Consider the following 13,425-nt stretch of genomic DNA (forward strand, 5'->3'; position numbering starts at 1 on the left):
CCCGCCAAGATGGACTCCCCAGGGACATAGTGGTCAAGACACACTTTTACGGCAAAAAAGAAGAGGCCATGAAAAGATCCCGCTACAAAGATGACATCACCCTGTTTGGCAATAAAATCCAGATTTTCGCTGATATCTCACCGACCACGATTCAAAAAAGAAGAACACTTAGACCACTCTTATGCCCCGTACACACGGTCAGATTTTCCGATGGACATTGTCCAATCGGAGAGTGTTGTCGGAAATTCCGACCGTGTGTGGGCTCCATCGGACATTTTCCATCGGATTTTCCGACACACAAAGTTGGAGAGTAGGAGATAAAATTTTCCGACAACAAAATCCGATCGCGTCAATTCCGACCGTGTGTGGCCTGTTCCGACGCACAAAGTGCCACGCATGCTCAGAAGAAATTCCGACACGGGACAGCTCATTCTGTTAAACTTAGCGTTCGCAATGGATACAGCATTTTCGTCACGCTGCAATGTTCAAAATCGTTTAATACAGCGCACTCTCTTCTTCTTTATAATGTGACAAGAATTAAGTCGTTTTGCTGCTCATATTCACACACACTTCTAACAAACTTTGATTTGTGTTTTTTTAGTGGGATTCCCTGAATATATTGTTATTAGTTGTCACATCTGACAGTTTTAAATTTTTTATTTTTTTTTTTATTTAGGATTTTCAGCCTTTTTTTTTCTTTAATGTTTGGATTTTTTCCAAGGCTGATCTTTGTTCAATGTTATTTTTATTTTTACTCCAGAATATTTTTGTGTGTGTTTTGTGTGTCAAGTTACCCCAACACCATTGATATCTTTTATTATTTAATCTCCAGGAGATTGTTTGGTGTTGGTGTCCCTTGTTCATTTCACATTGTATATTAGAAATGTACCTGAATCCTAACAAACAAACTGTCCTTTTTGAAGTAAAACACATAGGAGAGTATAATTCAAAACAAAAATCCTTTATTAAGGGATCAGAACCAAACAAAGAGGGAGGCAACACTGGATCAACAGGAGAAATTAGCGAAGCCTTGGACCCCCACGGCAGACATCAATTCTTGAATATCAAAATTGGTGGCCTGAGGAGTCCATATGTAAGGGAGGGCAGTCTGGTCCAGAATTCGCAGAGATCCGGATAGCAGCAGATGACATCTGTGTCCCCAGGCTGTGGTACCACAAGAGGCTGCATCTTTTGGCCGACCAGACTGAACCCAGGGTCCTCACTTTCTGGTCTTCCTTTCATGCTTCATTCCCGGCTGTGGCTGTGCAGTTGGAGATGTGGCAGGAGGAGGAGTAGGACCTTGAGGAGGAGGACCTGCAGGAGGAGGAGGACTGGGAGGACCTGGAGGAGAAGGAGGAGGAGGAAGAGGACCTGCAGGAGGAGGAGGAGGACCATCCCCAAGATGTGTGTGAGGTGTAATTTGGCCCCTCATACCTTTCTCCAGAGCCTCCGATATGAGGGCCTCACACAAGACTTTTTGGCCCTCCTCCATCCTCTGCATTTTATATGCTATGAAGGCAGCAATGTTCTCCTGCCTGGTGTGTGGTGCTCCCAGGACCTCTGTAGCCCTCCAAAAGAATGCTATAGCCGCCTCCTCTAGGGTACTCGTCCTACTGCCACTTTCTGTTTTCAGGGGGGGTGGAGGGACCTTGATATCTGCCAGCCGGCTCGGCCCGGCCACCTCCTGGCTGAGACTTCCCTGTGTATGAAAAAGGGACATGGTTGTAATGTTTTGCTTCATCAATCACAATCCTAAATTAGTACTGCCAACTAACATCTAGTTAACATCATTGATTGGACAAGCAGAAATATTTAGAGGAATGCTATACCTGGCTCAATCTGGGCTCCTCCACATGTGGCCTGGAAGGCCCAGGTTGGGCGTCAGAAGCCTCAGCCGGGGGGAAGGAAGCGTGGAAGGAAGACTGGACGGGGATGACCTGGGTTCAGTCTGGCCTGCCAGAAAGTGCAGCCTGTCGTAGTACAACATCCTGGGGACATAGATGTCATCTGCTGCTCCGGATCTCTGTGAATCCAGGACTTTCTTGCGCTCCCTTAGATATGTGCTCCTCAGGCCACCAATTAATATCTTTAAATAAGTGATGTCTGCCATGGGGATCACCTGCTTCACAATTTCACACAATTGCTCCAGTGCTGCCTTCCTCTTTGCTTGGTTCTTGTAATGGGGGTGGGTAATCTCCCACAGACAGGGCAGCTCACTTAGCATATCTATGAATACTGACATGAAGTCATTATCTTTCATTAAGATATCCATGTTCACTGCAAGACACAACACAAGACAAAGCCTAATGTCAGACAAAACTCTCCTAATCTTGTTACAATATAGGGCTCAATCTAGAAGCAGTATAGGCACAAGTTTGTCTCTTACCTTCGTTCTTACGATCGGCGCGTCCAATGCTCCTTCCTCCGCTCACAGATCGTACGTAATACGCACGCGTGTTACGCTTTATACACACTGCGCATGCGTGTAACTCCGCCCGCCCTTGACGTTCTTTCTAGTGTATTCCCCGCCCCTTTTCGTTCGGCGCAGTGGGGGAAGAGCATGATGGCGGAGTTACAACAGGTGCATGATAATAATTCTAACAACGAGGAGGAGGAGGAGGAAAGGCCGGATCCAGGCACGTCCCGATCCAGAAGGAGACGTTTTAAGGCCACAAATATGTCGTTTGGGGAGATGTTGGAGATGGTCGACATCATGAAGAAGTCCGACTATGACGGAAAATATGGGCCTTACCCCAACCCGAACATCCGAAAGGCCAAGATCATGGCGAAAGTGGTCAGGAGTCTTGAGAGGAATTTCGGGGTACGAAGATCAAAAGATCAGCTCAGGAAGTGGTGGTCGGACCTGAAGTTGAGAGAGCCAGAGCAGTACCGAAAGATCCGGAGAGTGCTGCAAAAAAGTAAGTAGTTGTGCTGTGTTCCTATTCTTTCTGTCTTTATTCCGTTCGTTCTGCTCCATGTGCTTTTATTAATTGTAACGTTTAAAAAGGTCAACTTTAATGTTCATGGGCCCATTATTCGTTCGTATCAAACATTTTTCTTTCGGCCTCTAGAACACCATTGTTTATGCCATATGCATTTTCACACATTTTTTTGGGCCTACTTGGATGCCAAATATTTGTTTGTGTAGATGGATTTGTTACTAGAATGAAATGCCAACTAGATTGTGTGTAAGGAGAGGACACTGAGCAGCTGTTTTCACATCTGGACACTGGAGCACTAGTGTGGGACCCCAGAACACCCTTTTTATTAGGGGGGGCACACAGGTGCTCCAGTGTATACTATAGGGGGGGCTACATCTGTGAAGCTTGTACCAAACAGGTAAAGTATTGCAGCTTGACAAAGGACACTAAAAAAGATACATCTTGGAACTCGGCTAAAATACACAATTGTACCCCACTTCCAAGCAATGTTTCCTATTTCTAGTTCTGCCATCAAATATCTGTGTGCTAATTATACCATTTTTGTTTTACATAGGGGAGAAAAGACTCGGACACCCCTCATCCGAGGAGACCAGGGCCCCCCCCCCCTCTGGAAGAAGGGGAAATACCAACACAAGAAGAAGAGCAGGAGGAAGAAGAAGACGTGGTGGAGATTGTCACCACAACAGGTGAGTGTCTGCGACCACAGGCTCAGGTAAAAGAGATGGATGGTGGCAGATTTTTGAGACCTTTTTTTTTGTTCTTTATCTCTTTTTAGGTGATCTTGATCCAGAACGCTTTACATCTGAAAGTGCCCAGATACTCATCGGGGAGATTATGGGGTGTAATCTCCAATTGCAAAACATCCAGCAACAAATCACTGATGTTATTAAAAAAAATAATAACATCATTGATGTTTTGGGGCGAATTTAAACCCCACAAAATCACCGGTTTTATCTTACGAAAATTTTTACAATGTTTAGAAAAGCCAAATTTGGAGGATGCACACAGTGTGCCAACATGTGCTATCTGCCATCACGGGAGATCAATGGACGCGTTTTGGGGGTGCAACCCCTTCCTCAATTATAAAGTCACGTTGAGGAAGGGCTTGCTCCCCCAAAACACGTCCCTTGATCCCCCCTGATGGCAGATAGCACATGTTGACATTCGTAAATTGGTGTGCATCTTCCAAATTTGGCTTTTCCAGGGGTGAGTTCCCCCCATCTGAACGCTATATCAAACACAGTTCCTAAATACTCATGTCTGATATAGCCTTCAGGTTTTACCATATGTGAACTTTGTAAGTTCAAGTTTTTTGGCTTTCTTGTTGGTTTTACACAGGCCTGTTTTATCTGAAATGGATATTTCGATTTTTGAGAATGCTACTGCAAACATTGTTATACAAAAAACATGTTGGTTTGTTTTAAAAACCTTTGGGAAATGCACATGTGATTGTGCAGGTATAAAAAAGTGCCTTACTCAAGAATGTGTGGATTATTGTCTCAACACTACAACACTTTTGGGTGATGTAATTGTTGTTTTATGCACAAATGGGGGTTATTTCCTAAGGGCAAATCCTCTTTGCACTACAAGTGCAGGTTCAGTGCAGTTGCAAGTGCACTTGTAGTGAAATGTGTTTTTGCATTTAGGAAGTACCAGCCAACACTGTTTTTTATAAGGTTACCCAATCACGACATTTTCTGCACTCAACACATTTCTGTCAGGGTCAGCTAAAACAAACACAAGCAGTAAATGTCCACAAAGAATTTCTTTTGGTTGTTTTTTATTTGAAAAAGGTGTCACAGATTGTCTGGCATATTGATAGCCCCCCTACCCGCAAAGAACTCCAGGTAGCGTAACCGGACATCACGGGCATTCAGGGAGGGCAAGCCAGGACGGCCACTTTCAAGCGCCGTCAGTGTTGATGGATTAGGGATTCCGGCCTCAGGCCCAACTGAGCCAGCATAGTTGGCTGAATGTTTTCTTAAAAAATTATGGAGAACACAGCAGGCAAGTATTATATGGTTCAGTTTATACTCCGCCATATGGATGGGTGTCAGAAATAATCGGAACCGGCTGGCCAGGATTCCAAATGTGTTCTCCACCACTCTTCGGGCTCTGGCCAGCCGGTAATTAAAAACCCTCTGTTCCGGGGTGAGGGTCCTCATCGGGAATGGCCGCATCAGGTGGTCCCCCAGCGCAAATGCTTCATCAGCAACGAACACAAATGGGAGACCTTCAACATTGTCCTCTGGAGGTGGCAAGTCCAAGCTGCCATTCTGGAGACACCTGTAGAACTCCGTCTGGGCGATCACTCCACCATCGGACATCCGGCCATTCTTTCCCACGTCCACATACAAGAACTCGTAATTAGCCGACACCACCGCCAACATCACTATACTATTAAACCCTTTGTAATTATAATAGTACGACCCCGAGTTGGGTGGTGGGACGATGTGGACGTGTTTCACATCAATTGCCCCTCCGCAGTTGGGAAAGTCCCACCGCTGGGCAAAGTGGGAGGCCACAGTCTGCCATTCCTGTGGCGTTGAAGGAAACTGTTGAGGAAAAACAATAAACATTACTATTTTTTCTAAGATACATGGCAAGCAGATTATACACAAACATTATGGGGCAACCTCCAGATAGCATTTACTAAGGGGAATTTAACAAGGCCAAACTATAAGGTACACCTATCATATTCCCCCTCCCCCCTCTCATGGGCCATTTCTAACATTATAGGGGGGGGGAACTCTTGGACAGGTAACCCTCTTCACTTCATTGAGGGATGAATGCCTAAATACCAGGTATTACTTGTAACAGACCCTCCTTAGTTACACTATTGGCAGACCACTGGACAGGTAAGAAGTGTCTGAATACAAAGATATAAATACACACTGTACACATTTGAGGACATTTGGACATTCTGCTATTACCTATCAAGATAATAATAGAATAACAAAACTTTAAACAGTACCATTGGAAAGTATACAGGCAGGCCCTTGCACTACATGCTTTGGGGAATTCATCCATAAATCTGACCAGTAAAGAGATGGGTATAGTGTGTATGGGTTTGGCAAAGTCAGCAGATAGATGATTGAGGATAGAGAATTGGGATCAGCTGACTTATCAGTTGGGGGAGGGAGGGTAAAAAAAAATTGGGGGACACCACAAAAAAAAGCCTCTGGCACTCTGCCTGAATTGAAATCAAAAATCACATTTCCAAACATTTTAGGGGGTGTTTGGGGTAAAGCACTACTATAGAGCTGATAAAATACATTGTTAAGTGACTACATGAGGTGAATATAGGCCAGGAAAGACCATGCTGGGGAGGTTATTGAAGGGCAAATATGTATGAAGTACATAAAATAATAATTACCTAAAAATCCAGCATGCATGAGAACAAAGGGGACATTCACAGCATATTACAATCATGGTAATGAGGGAATGAGGAAAGAAATACAATATATTATCAAACATTAAATACAATAAAATGTGAGATAAAAGGTTAAAAATCTTACCTTCATATACTCCTTCTGCAGGACCTGTATGATGGCAGAACAGGTCTCTGGGATAATGATCCCCAGAGCCTGGGGGGAGATGCCTGTCGAGAACTTGAGGTCCTGCAGGCTTCTCCCTGTGGCCAAATACCGCAAGGTAGCGACCAACCTCTGCTCCGGAGTGATGGCTTGCCTCATGCAGGTATCCTGCCTGCTGATATAGGGGGTCAGCGAAGCCAACAAACGGTGAAACACGGGGTCCGTCATCCTGAGAAAGTTCCTGAAATCATCAGGATTATTCTCACGGATCTCACGGAGCAAAGGCATATGAGAGAACTGGTCACGCTGAAGCAACCAATTCTTGGTCCATGAACTCCTCCCCACCCTGTTCATGGACTGGACTTGTGTCAAGGTCAGGACCCCAACACCAAGCCCCCGCACAGCACGAACTCTACGAGGAGTACGCATACGAAACATGGCTAGAAAACGGTCGGCTGCTCAGAACGAAGTAACAGAACGCACTGAAGAACAGCAAGGCCTGTGAAGAGCGACCTGAAAACCAGTAACGAACGAAGAATACAATGACTACTTAAAGTCACGCGGAACTTGCTTGCACGCACTGAAGAGCAGATACAAACCCACAAGCACAAACTGAACGGCAGAAAACGATCTGAAAGCCACGAGTCTGAAAAAGCACGAATCGTCTCTCACCAAACTTTTACTAACACGAGATTAGCAAAAGGAGCCCAAAGGGTGCCGCGCTTGGTTCTGAACCGGCCTTTTCTAGTCTCGTTGTACGTGGTGTACGTCACCGCATTGTTGGCGATCGGAAATTCCGACAACTTTGTGCGACCGTGTGTAGGCAAAACAAGTTTGAGCCAACATCCGTTGGAAAAAATCCTAGGATTTTGTTGTCGGAATGTCCGAACAAAGTCCGACCGTGTGTACGGGGCATTAGAAGTGCTCTCACAGAAAATGATCAAGTATAGATGGACATTTCCTTTCCGGCTACTATTCAACTACAAAGAGAAATCCTACAGCTTTTCGAATTTCCAAATGGGCGAGCAACTGCTTCTTCGCCTCGGACTAATCTCTCAAGATATACCCCCGCACAACGTGGAAAATCGACCAGCCTTGTCTAAAAGGCCCCCTCCAAGCAGCCCCCTTACCCCACTGTGGGTGAAACAACAAACAAAGAAACAACGGGAATCCATGCCCCCCAGTTGAACTCTGCTATCATTTTCTCACGTAACTCAAATCATCCTGCAGTAAATGTGTAGAAGCTTCTCCTACACACCCCTGGTCTTTTTCAAGACCTGACCTCCTTTAGCTGCTTTTTCCCATTCTCTTCTGAAGCACTGGATGAAGAATATCCTTTCATCTTATGAGGACTGCCAAAGACTTACTAACTTATATTCCTTCCCTTTAGGTCTCAGGCTTGGGCCCTATCCTGGAACACCCCAAACCCCCATAAATCTCACCCCCCCCCTCATTTCCCTTATCCCCTCCCCCCCATCCTTCCCTGCACCCCCGTACTGTGTTATTTTGCATATCAGACTTATCCAACATGATATGACGCAGGTCATTCTCCTGTTTACAGTGTATACAGATGGTGCTAGTTTTTGTTTGTCCAGTCTACAAAGGCGAGTTTGCCCCTCTTATTTAGAGATAGTACTTGGAAAACACCCTAGTTCGTTCACGTTATGTTAATATTAGCTCCTGCTATAGGGAGATTTCTCCATTAGCTTTCTTATTTTTTTTTAATATCTTTTTCATTGTTTATAACAAATGCTCTGCGACCGGAGCGGCCCCACATGCCACTCCACCTATTGTAACCGAGAGGAAATTTTACCCCTTGGTCACAATAGACGTACGACCCTATTTTGGGCCGTCCATATTTTACTGAGCCCTTTATTTCAGGGGCTCAACGCAGGTTTCCGATCCTGCAACTAAAGGATCCAGGGTTCCTTTTACACACTGGACTCCTTCTCTTTCAGTTGGTTCTATCCTTTTCTTGCGTTATTTTCTGTCCTGCTCTTTTCCCCACCCTTTCTTCCTCCCACCCAGGTGCCTTTGAGGAGAGCTGAACAAGCAAAATACCCGAGATTCCACGGCCGAGATCACGGTACAAGGACGGACGGTACCCCAACCCTAGAATGGGTAAGAACCCGTATTTTATTGACGAACACCTCACACAATGTCCATGGCTGACGAACCTACCCCACAGTCATCTCTTAAAATAGCAACCCACAACGCTCAGGGACTAAACTCCCCAGTAAAAAGGCGCAAAGCCTTCCATAGCTACCACTCCAGAGGGTTAGACGTTATACTCATCCAAGAAACTCACTTTCCGAAATCTTTCAACCCATCTTTCCTACAACGTAACTATCCCACCTTTTACTTGGCCAATGCAGATGACAAAAAAAAAGGAGTAGCTGTACTTATTTCCAAACGCACACCATTTTGTTTAACCAAAATCATTAAGAATGAAGAGGGAAGATACATACTTGTGAAAGGTCAAATAAACGGTGCAACTCTCTCCATGGTATCATACTATGCTCCTAATAGGGGACAGGCCTCTTTCTTCTCTTCTATGCTCAACTCGCTCTCCCCACATTTGGAGGGCAAAGTGATCATGGGAGGGGACTCTAATATTGCCTTTGATCATATGCTTGACAAATCAACAAAAAGCCACTCGAAGCTCAAAAGGCCCCCCAATCAGAGCCTTTGTATTGCTCAACTTCTACACTCTTTGGGTCTGATCGATGTATGGAGAGAGTTAAACCCTAGTGCCAAAGACTATACTCACTTCTCAGCCCCCCACAGAACATATGCACGTATAGATCATATTTTTATACATACCACTGACATTCACCTAGCATCTCGGGCAGTAATTAGTGAGGTCCCCTGGTCCGACCATTCATTGGTCTCCACCAAGCTATGCGGGTTCCTACACACAAGAAGCCCACCACAATGGCGCCTCAATGAAGCTCTCCTATCCAACCCTGTACACTGCACCATGATAGAAAAAGACATCTTAGAATACTTCCGCCTTAATGACACACCGGAGATTTCTCCAGGATCTTTATGGGGAGCTCATAAAACAGTAATAAGGGGCAACCTTATACAACTTGCAGCGAAAATAAAAAGAGAAAAACAAATTGACATTAAAAAATTGCAAAAAGAATTCCAACTCATCTACAAACAGCACAAGCAACACCCCACACCCGCGTCTTTGGCCAAAATGGATGCTTCTAGGATAGCTTTAAACACTGCTCTCACATCTACCCGCAGAAAATCACCTCAAATGGGTTAGTGGAAGATTTTATCTTAATACTGATAAGTTTGGCCCCTATTGGCCTCAAAACTTTCTCCCAGACATGGATTCCAAGCTCTACCCAAAATTAAATCCATTTCGGGTTCATTAACACAAAACCCCAAGACAATACTAGAAACATTCCACGCATTTTATTCCAAGCTATATTCCTACCCTAGTCAAGATAATGCCCAGAAACTCAACAAATTTTTTGATAGTATCCCCATCCCCAAAATATCCGATTCTCATTGCGCCCTAATGGAAGCCCCTATTTCTATAGAGGAGGTCTTGGAAGTCATAAAAGAAACTAGAACGGACTCAGCCCCAGGCCCTGACGGGTTCTCGTCATTGTACTACAAAAAATTTGGAGCTCATCTGGCTCCTTATCTGGTCTGGCTCTTTAATTCCCTTAACAGAGAATCACCTGTAGACCCAGCGACAAACCTAGCCTATATCTCAGTCATACCCAAACCAGGAAAAGATCAAAGCACGGTCAGCAATTACAGACCTATATCCCTCATGAACAATGACCTGAAAATAATGACAAAAATCCTTTCCAACAGACTAGGCTCCTTTATAGGAGCATACGTTCATAGGGATCAAGTGGGTTTTATACCAGGGAGGCAGGGCCCGGACCAGATAAGGAGAGCTATAGATGTCATATCTATACTGCAGTCAAAATGGGATGGTAATCCACCCCAAGAAGGGTACCTCTTATCTATAGACCTCCAAAAAGCTTTTGACTCCATTACATGGCCCTACCTTTTCGGAACATTAGAGCGATGGGGTTTCGGCTCCCATTTCTTAAATCTCCTTGCAGCTCTCTACTCCCAACCCAGAGCCCAGATTAGGATCCAAGGCCATTTATCTGAACCCTTTCCCATAACCAAAGGGACTAGACAAGGTTGCCCTTTATCACCCTTGCTCTTTGCCATTGGCATAGAAAATTTAGCTATTGCAATAAGGAATCACCCGGACATCCATGGCGTTAACTGTGGCCAGTCAACACACAAATGTGCCCTATTCGCGGACGATGTCCTACTCTTCATCACTTCCCCCCTAGTTTCTACCCCCAATATCTTCTCCCTTCTTAACAAATTTGGACGGATCTCGGGTTTACAAGTGAATATGTCCAAATCCATAGCACTTAACATATCCACCCCATCACACACCTTGGAAAGCCAAAAGGAACACTTCCCCTTTGTTTGGAGCTCAAATTCCATCACATATTTAGGTATTCAGTTAACCCCCCTAATAGAGCAATTATACCGCTTTAACTACCCCCCTATGTTCAAAAAACTCAACTCTGATCTTGATCAATGGTCACTACACAAATTATCTTGGCTAGGAAGATTAAACGCGGTCAAAATGACACTATTACCGCGAATCCTATATTTGTTCCGCTCCCTTCCCATTCCTGTCCCCAAATTTCATATTTCCAAATTACAATCCTCGATCATCCAATTCATTTGGAACAAATCGAACCACAGGCTCCCTAAAAAAACTCTTTTTAGACCAAGGAAAAAAGGAGGTCTGGGACTGCCCAATCTCTGGTGGTACTAACAGGCAGCACATCTTAGTCAGATTTCCGCCATCTACTACAGAGGCCCCAAACCTGAATGGATAGAGATGGAAAGACAAGCTATACCCAAATTCACTATAGATTACCTTTTATGGCGCCCCCATAAAACTAGACCGTCGATCCTCTCCCCCTCCCTCTCACATTCATTCACATTATGTGACACCATGCACAAACTACACAATCTAATATCTTCATGGAAACCCTTGGCACACATTTTTAATAATCCACTCTTCCCTCCAGGCACAAACACAAAAGCGTTCCAATGGTGGCTTGATAAGGGAATGTACAGAATAGGTCATTTCTGCAACTCTAGTGGTCCCCTCACTTTGGCACAATGCACATCCAAACTCAAAATGCCCCAATCAGAAAATTTTCGCCTTCACCAACTGAGACATTTCCTACTCTCCACCCTATCCCAGGAATCGTTTCCACTTCATACCACTCCCTATGAACAGTGGTGCTCCTCAGCCACGGACATGAAAGGGGGAATTTCGCTCATATACTCAGCTTTAGCCGAACCTCAAGAGAAAGCTACCTATATGACAGCCTGGGAACGTGATGTCGGATTTGAATGGGATCTCGATACATGGCATTCCCATGTCGCGTCCGCTTTTAAGGGGATCCAAAATGTCTCTCTTACCGAAGCAGATCTCAAAATCATAACGCGATGGTATCTAGTCCCCACTAGGCTAGCTAAGTTCTACCCACAATCCTCCCCTACATGTTTTAGGGGATGTGGACACATGGGCACCCTCTTACATATCTTTTGGGAATGCCCACGTATCAGAGGCTACTGGAACAAAATATTCAACCTAATTCGCAAAGTCACTGACTTGGCGATCCCACAAACTCCAACTGTAGCCCTATTAAACCAAAAAGTCCCCAAAACTCCTAAACATGACCAGATTCTAATCCACTATATTCTTATCGGAGCCAAAATTACAATAGCCCGGGCATGGAAACTTCCTAAAGTTTCATTCCATATAGCCAAACAGAAAATCTCCTGGATTATGTACCAAGAGAAAATTTCTAACATCATTCTTGACAAGACTGAGAAATTCAAACGTATATGGGACCCGTGGGCTCGTCACATGGGAGTGACCCTCTAAAACCTAAACTCGTCTCTTATTCGGCTAAATAAGTTCCCCTGCCCGGCTGCTTGACACTCTAACACAGCTCTCCTCGACGGCCCTGGCAACCTCCCCCCACTCAATCCTCTCATCTCTCTCTCTTTCTCTCTTTCTTACTATATCTCTCTCCTCTTCTTTTTTCTTTTTATTATTTTTATTAGTAAAATAAAACTTTTCTTTGTGCTTTCTCTCCCACCGAATCAGAATGGTGGGGCGTGAAATTGAAGATACAGGATTATACATATGTCTATTATGATCCTTTAGGTTATTACTTTAAAGATGTTATTTTTCACCCACGCTTGTATAAGTTTAAAGCCTAGCAGAATAAGACACTAGTTCTGAGATCTCGAATCTTAAACTGTAGTATCATTTTCAAGAACTTAAATGTTTGGCATTGCTCCAATTTTCATGAACTGTTGGGAATTTACTTCTTAATAGAGGACTGGAGCCCGTGGTGCCCAGACACAGCATGATCCCGTTTCAGGGTGTCTGGTCGCTGGGGCAGTCGGCTTTTTGTTGCGAATACCCAACTGGATCATATAAAATCTCTCTTTCATTATTTCTACATAGAAATTCCAGATGTCAATAACTACAGTGCAGAGATTTTCATGTTAAATCCGTTTATATGTGTATCTACATGTTAAAATTTTATATCTGCTCTTCTCCCCTGTGTGGGTAAAGAATTGTTGATGTTTAACATTTTGCCTCAATAAACATCTTAAAACCAAAAAAAAAAAAAAAAAAAGAAAGGCCTGGACTCTTTCCTAAATGTACATAATATAACTGGGTACTAGCATTTATAGGTAAAGTTGATCCAGGGAAGATCGGATTGCCTCTTGGGGGATCAGGAAGAAATTTTTTTCCCCTGCTGTAGCAAATTGAAGCATGCTCTGCTGGGTTTTTTTGCCTTCCTCTGGATCAACTGTGGGTATAGAATTGGGTCTATTGGATTGTACGA

This window comes from Aquarana catesbeiana, linkage group LG05 (genome assembly GCF_042186555.1).
Source record: "Aquarana catesbeiana isolate 2022-GZ linkage group LG05, ASM4218655v1, whole genome shotgun sequence".
NCBI classification, from domain to species: Eukaryota; Metazoa; Chordata; class Amphibia; order Anura; family Ranidae; genus Aquarana; species Aquarana catesbeiana.